Source organism: Leuciscus leuciscus (genome assembly GCF_965113295.1).
Source record: "Leuciscus leuciscus genome assembly, chromosome: 1".
NCBI classification, from domain to species: domain Eukaryota; kingdom Metazoa; phylum Chordata; class Actinopteri; order Cypriniformes; family Leuciscidae; genus Leuciscus; species Leuciscus leuciscus.
This window is the reverse complement of record NC_138725.1, coordinates 78,693,415-78,700,285: the sequence shown is the minus strand read 5'-3', so window position 1 is coordinate 78,700,285 and position 6,871 is coordinate 78,693,415. Positions and strand designations below refer to the sequence as shown.

General features: G+C 36.3%; 1 long non-coding RNA gene across 1 annotated transcript; it reads left to right on the top strand.

The window, feature by feature from the left end:
* The first annotated feature begins 4,984 nt into the window (after positions 1-4,984).
* On the top strand, positions 4,985-6,098 carry LOC309493854. The gene is made up of 4 exons (XR_014204058.1): positions 4,985-5,235; positions 5,322-5,378; positions 5,472-5,669; positions 5,740-6,098. It is a non-coding gene; the product is annotated as an uncharacterized lncRNA (long non-coding RNA).
* Positions 6,099-6,871: the final 773 nt, after the last annotated feature.

The window sequence follows — 6,871 nt, the reverse complement described above, 5'->3', positions numbered from 1 at the left end:
ACATTTCAAGGTTAATCTGACAGAAATGCCCACTCTCTTTAACTGTCCACTATGCAGCAAACAAACATTCTCCCTAATTAAACAGATTCGTCATATTGGCCTTTACCATCAAAATGAACCAAAATTTGAATTCACATGCGGAAAACCAACAAAACCTTCAGTTCCTATAGATCACATATTTATCGCAAACATAGAGACCTTCTTTCATTGGTCAGTGAAGAAGAGGAAGCTTGTGATGATGATGAACATTGTAACTCAGAGGAACATATGGAGTTACCTAACACTAATGTGGAGGATATTGCTAACTGCAGAGAGTTTAGAACAGAAGATTTACTGCCAAACCTCAAGCGCAATCTTTGTCTCTTCATTTTGAAATTAAGAGAGAAGCATTGTATTGCAGCCACAGTTCAGTTCAGTATTGTGGAGAGCCTGCAAGTCATCTTTCAGGAGTTCACCACTCATTATGCTGAGATTATAAGATTTCAAATTGACACTGATGCTGATGACAACTTATCTGAACTACTTGATCAGCAAAATATGTTTGATGAATGCCTTCGACAGATCAGTAGTGAATGGATGCTTGAGCACTGTTGTGAAGATGAACTTGAATACATTGCACCTGTACAAATTCCGCTGGATCAAACAAAGCGACATGGTGCACATTTCCAGTACATACCTCTCAAGGCTCTGCTGAGAAAGATTGCTCATAATGAGGATGTGTGGGCAATGCTTAACCAAGAGAAAACACCCAAACATCAGGGCCCGTATTCATAAAGATTCTAAGAATCCTCTAAGAAAACTCTTAATTTAGCTTAAAAACTTTTACGTAGGAGTCTTAGCTTAAAAGCGATTCGGGACCGATCTGAGAGCAACTCTGAGTAAGGAAAAGACAAAAACTTTCATCTTAGTAAGGAGGCGGGGTTGACCCCGTTGCTATGTATGACACAATCTTTTGAAGACTGTGATTGGTTGGTTGTCCAAGAAGGGAAAAAAAAGTGATTTTAAGTATAGGGTCTATTCTAAGCCTTCACCTTGAAATTACATGCGTCATTTTTCCTATTTGACCGTTCTCACACACACACACACACACACACACATTATATATGTGTATATAAATCCTTTTTTTTTATTTACCATGCTGTTAATTTCCTATAAGGTATTTGCTTGGCTTAGAATGATAAAAATTGTTCCACTCTTTCCAATTACACTGATTGCTGGCATGTCTATTTAAGTGGTGGTTTGAATGTTGGTTTTAATGTATCAAACATGGAATTTTCCCAGTTGTCAAATATCGTAATGTAGTGATTACTTTCATTTCTGGCGCTATGGCATTTCTGTGCTGTGTCGGAGATGTTAGCGTGTCTCTAATAAGATCAGTCACAAACATGATCCCTGCACGATCTAATCTATAGCGTCTTATTAACTCACTGTTATTCACTGTCTGCAACACATTTCTTCTCCCTCTTCGTCTTTCTGCCATTTTCTCCTCTGCTAAAGAAACTCTTAAGCCTCTTAAAAGTCCTCGTCCGTGCTCCTAACAATTTTGACCTTAAGAGCTCTTTTAAGAGTTAAGATGCTTTCTGAATTACTTTTTTCTTTACTAGGATTTTTTCTTTAATTTCAAGAGAAAACGCCCACATTTCTAAGAATTTTCTTAGAATTTTGTCACTAGGAGCTACTCTTTGCATTAAGATTCTTTATGAATACGGGCCCAGGATGTTATGGAGGACTACACTGATGGAGACCAGTTCAAAAGTTGTGAGCTTTTTTCCTTATCCAATGTACGTCTACATTTCTACATCGATGAATTTGAGATCGTCAACCCTTTAGGCTCTAAAAGGGGAAATCATAAACTGACAGCTGTGTATTTTAAACTCAGAAACATTGATAAGAAATATACATCAAAACTTGAGTATTTACCTTTCATCATTAATCAGACATCGGTATATTGAAGAAGATCTTACCAACTATAACAATCTGTTTCAGCCTTTGATTGAAGAAGTGACATCTCTTGAGACAGAGGGAGTGACTCTGTCATGTAATGGGGAAAGCAGAAGATTCTATGGCACAGTAGTCACCATCTCAGCGGACAATCTTTCAGCTCACTCTTTGATTGGGCTGAAAAGACATTTTTCACATGGGAGAATATGTCGTTTTTGCATGGCCACAAAAGAAAACATCACTACCAAATTCAAAGAAGAGGACTTTACTCTAAGAGACAGTGCTAATTACAGATACCACCTGCAGGCTGTCTGTGAAAATCCTGATAATGGGTCAGTTCTTGTATGTGTGCAGAGAGAGTGCTGTTTCTCATCACTTAACTATATGCTCCTACAGTGATAACTCACTTGTTTCCACCTGATGTGATGCATGATATCTTGCAGGGAGTTATTCCTAATGCTCTCAGATGGATTCTTCATCAGTTAATCAAGGATAAACACTTCACTCTAGATCAACTGAACTATGAAATTCTGTAAATTATAAAACATCTAAGCCACAAATCTTGACGGAAAGAATGTTGCGAAGCAGAGGTCAAATCTCTGGTAAAGCTTCAGAAACCTGAACATTGTTTCGACTACTACCACTAATGGTCGGATCTTATGTACCTCCAAACATGTATTGGGAACTGCTACATCTTACTGTGTGAAGTGGTAGATTTGATCATGGCCCCAGTGGTTAGAAGATCGTGGATACCCTATCTTGAGGAGAAAATAACAGAGTTTTTGGCAACATTTCATGAGCTTTTCCCTGGTGGTGTCATTCCAAAAATGCATTTTTTTTAGTGCACTATCCTTCACTTATGCTGAAATATGGGCCATTAATTAATTTGTCTTGTATGCGCTTTGAGGCAAAACATCAATATTTCAAGAAAATGTCTACTGTTGTTTGCAACTTCAAGAACATCACCAAATCACTTGCTAGAAGGCATCAGCTGAGACAATGCTGGGAGCAAGCTGAGAAGAAAAGCATTGGATATGAAGTGTGCCATGCTTCAGGAGCTTGTGATGTCCCATCAAACACCCTGCCTTCTTTAGTTTTGGCCACACTGGAATCACAGATTGGAAGACCTCTGTCAAATGAAGTCCTACAAAAAACAAATTCCATCACAGTTAACAATACAGCTTATAAAACTGGAGAATGCAAAGTGATTGACACTGTACACACTGAAGAGATTCCACTTTTTCTCAAGATCAAAGCAATATATGGACACACTGGTTCGTGGTACATGTTTGGAAAAATACTCACTCCATTTAAATTTGACTGTCATCTCCATGCATACAAAGTTACCGAAACATCTTGGTGTGCCCTTGAAGTAGGGAAAGAGTTAGCTTTCCATGGACTGGACACTTATAAAAACCTGGAAGGAACTCTTTTGATCCCTTTGCGGCATCGGATTACTAAACATTAGGATGTGTATGTGCATTTATACACAATTCTTAATGCAGTTTGGTGGAAAATGTCAAAGGCCTACTGACTCTTGTTGTTTTTACAGAGAATGAAATTGATGGGGACACTTTTGTAAACCTAACTGAAAATATGATATCAAAAATATTTCCGAAAATGAAGGATCAAGTTAAATTTATAAGCCTAAAGACTGAGATGCCTTCTAAGACCACACATGAGTAAGTATATTAAAATGCACTGAGTACTTTTTTGCACTTATATAAATAAAGAAGATTGCTAGTAGTATGTAATCCTTTTCAGATACGTAGCCAAACAAAATGATTTGTAATAATTGATTTTTTTTTTGGAAGGACTTGAAATATTAAAACCACAGATGAGAATCTTGCGCTGGCCAGTGTTACACTCACTTATACCGACACCTACTGGCGTGCGTCCGTGCAGCATCGTGCAAAAAAAACGGTTTACAGTAACGGACGTGACTGTTAAAACGTTATTCGTAGCGACCCATGATAGATTTATTTTGTGTTTTTCCTAGAATGGGCAGTTTGTGCCTTTTGCGAGATAAACAACATAAAGTAGCACTGGTATTACAAAACATTCAGTGGCACATGCCATCAAATCAAATAACACGTTTTAAAAAAATATGAATGACTTTAATTGATATTAAAATATTACAAAATTAGGCTATTTATTTAGGATTTTGTGTCACAATTAGGCTACGTCAATAATATAGGTGCTCGATTAATCTAATTAATATCGTATCAGATCATGCTGGTTAGACTGAATAATGAAAGTAAACACTTACAGTCTGCGTTGGCGCACGCGGTGGAATTTACCATAGGCCTACAATCCCAACGTAATCCAATCACATAACATCGACCGCCCATACAATATCAGTCGGAAACATTCTATGCACTCTATGCCCAAGCTACAGTGGGATGAACATATTACACTTTGACTCAATTATTTACAATAACGCGCACCACATTATTTTCTACCTTCTTTATGGTGCCGTATCAAATCTCACGTTAGTTTCTCCTAACCCGCGAGAATTCAGAGATTAAACCACGCCTACTGGGCATACGCAACACTTGAACAGAACGCTGTATCTTCTTTCTCAAAAAAAGAAAAGAAAAGAAAAATTTGTCTCCTCTCCGGAGTTGTGACAAACATACAAAATAACACATCTCTGATTCACTTCTTTTCCTATAGGAATTCATTTGGTATTTCACATGGGGCAAGCTCATCACAGAACTTTGCTCAAACAGTGTGGCCAGCAAATTATCAGCTACCAAAATTTCCTGTGGCAATACAAAAAAAACTTGATGAGGAGAGCAGAGATTTTTGTTCTTCAACAGGACGGAGCAAATGGAGATCAAAAATAATTCAAACACTGTTTGATCAGATGTGCACATATATAGCATAATTAATAGCATAATTTTAGAGCATGATGGAGGACAGATTTTTTCTCTTTTTTTTTCAGGTATCCAACAAGTGAACAATACAACAAGGTGTGTTCAGCCCTTGTTACTAAATACCAATTCTTGAGAGACAGGACAGGAAGGGGATATGTAAGAACATGACAAAGAGTTTTTCAATTTCATAAACCCTTTAATACTTCCTTGATATTGTTATCTTGAAGGTTATACATGTTTAATTAATATTTTTCAATTGAAGGAGTCATGGCATGAGATTCTTAAGAACAAATTCAAGAAAGAAAGATCACCCTTGGTTGACATTGAAGAGATAAATAAAGTTTGCAGCAGATTCGGGAAAGTAAAGAACCAGATGATTTCTCAGAGCATCCAACAGACACGTGTCACCAATAAGGTAACTAATAAAGAAATAAGTATGCCAAATGATACTACACCTTAATGGATATCTACAGTAATAGATGTCTTTATTTATTTTTTTAGACTGAGGATCTATCAGGTATCCAAGTCATGCACCAAAAGAGACAAAGGTCTGAAGAGGTAAGAGTCACAAATAGAATAATCTTCAGGATTTAAGAATAGGTATGTTATTTAAGAATAGCATACCTATAAGTATGTTTTTTGTGTGGAAAGAGTGAATCAGGAGAAGATGAATACAGCATAGGGATCCACTTGGAGAAAATGAGAACAGAATGCTTGAAGAGGACACCAAATATCCGACTTTTACAAGACTGCATGGCACGGACGAGGAATGAGAGGGCAGACTACGTGAAACATCACTCCACAAAAGAAATACTATCACGCTATCCAGCCCTTAAAATCCCCTCAATTGTGATGACTTCAAAGCAATGAACATTTGCACATTTGAACATTTTTGTTATTTTTTTTTTTTCCTTAATAGCTTGTATTAGAGTTTGAAAGCATACTTGATGCAAACATTGAAAAGAACATTCTGAAAAATCTTGCCCTGGTGGCACCGGAAGTTATTAATGAGTGCCACAGAAGAGAAGTCGGGGTGGATATTTGTGCTGAGTTGGCTGAAGCGAAAAAAAAAACATATTGAATTGGCACATAAAGGTAATATATAAATGAAAATGTAATCAATTTGTTTTTATGGATAGTAAATACAATTTTGCAATTAACACTAAACTACCCATATTTTTACACTTTTACATTTAAGGTCTCTCAATGGCTGCTGCTGTCCTGCTGCTTCCACTTTTATTCAAAGAGAGTCCAAGATCTCTATATATTATCAATGAGGTATAGTATACTTAAAAAATAGTTTTTTATGCCCCATCTCTTTGGATGTGTGCAGGTATGACGTCAAAACCCCACACCCTGGTTCACTCGAGATTATATGGAATTTATAATGGGAGTTTTCAATTTATTAGTAAAATAAAGCCTGTGGTGAACATAATTTGACAACATTTTGTCACCCATATACCGAAAAGGCGAATTTTGAAGCAATTTTCATTTTTGGAAAAGTACGTTTCTAATAAGTAACTATATAAGACAATGTGCATATGCAGTTAGTGTAAAACAAAATGTCAAAGTATCATCAAGTTATGATTAGCACAGGCTTCATTTTGCTCATATATTGAAAACTCCCATTATAAAACCCTATTGGAAACTCTCAAAGGAGCCAGTGACAAATTACTCTTCTGTGTTCTGATGTCATTCTGATGCACCACTCTACACCAGCAGCAACATCGAGGGAGTAAATGATGAGAGCATTTTGGGGGAACTTTTCCTTTAATGGTGTCCTATACATTTGTGTATCATTTAAATTTATAATTACATTTTCCCACTGAGATCCACTTCTAATAGTATTCTTGCAACCAAAACATTCATTATTAGTTTTATGACTATATTTAGACTAGAACATCCTAATATTCAGCTAATTTCACCAGTTATGTCACAAAGTCACAGATTTCTTAATGACCAATTCTTTTTTTTAACTTTTTGAAAATGTTTGAAAAAAAATAATAATCATAATGGTATTTTAATTGCTATATATCATTATACCTTATATA